Source organism: Arachis ipaensis, chromosome B05, assembly GCF_000816755.2.
Source record: "Arachis ipaensis cultivar K30076 chromosome B05, Araip1.1, whole genome shotgun sequence".
Lineage (NCBI taxonomy): Eukaryota > Viridiplantae > Streptophyta > Magnoliopsida > Fabales > Fabaceae > Arachis > Arachis ipaensis.
The window spans coordinates 146,102,545-146,102,913 of record NC_029789.2 but is presented as its reverse complement, the minus strand read 5'-3'; positions in this window follow the sequence as shown (position 1 = coordinate 146,102,913).

Genomic DNA, 369 nt, shown 5'->3' with positions numbered 1-369 from the left:
CCCTCTAAGTCCGTCCTACTCATATGGTTGACTTTGCTCATTTTAAAACTTTCCTTTATTGAAGAAAAGAAAAAGATGAATATCTTAAAATTTTAAGGGAGTAATGAATAATTTAAATGAATATAAAACATATAGAGACAAAAAATTTAATATAGATAGAATGTCAAAATTTTATTAAGCACAATCTTAATATATCATATTAGATTGAACTAATATTTAATTTGGTTCTTAAAATTTAAAATTGAATTTAGGGTCTGTTTGGATAGGTTTATAAGTGACTTTTTTTAACTTTTAACTTATGAAAATGTGTAGTATTAATGTCTAGTGTAATTTTTAAAGCAAATTATAACTTTCTAAAAAACTATTTTG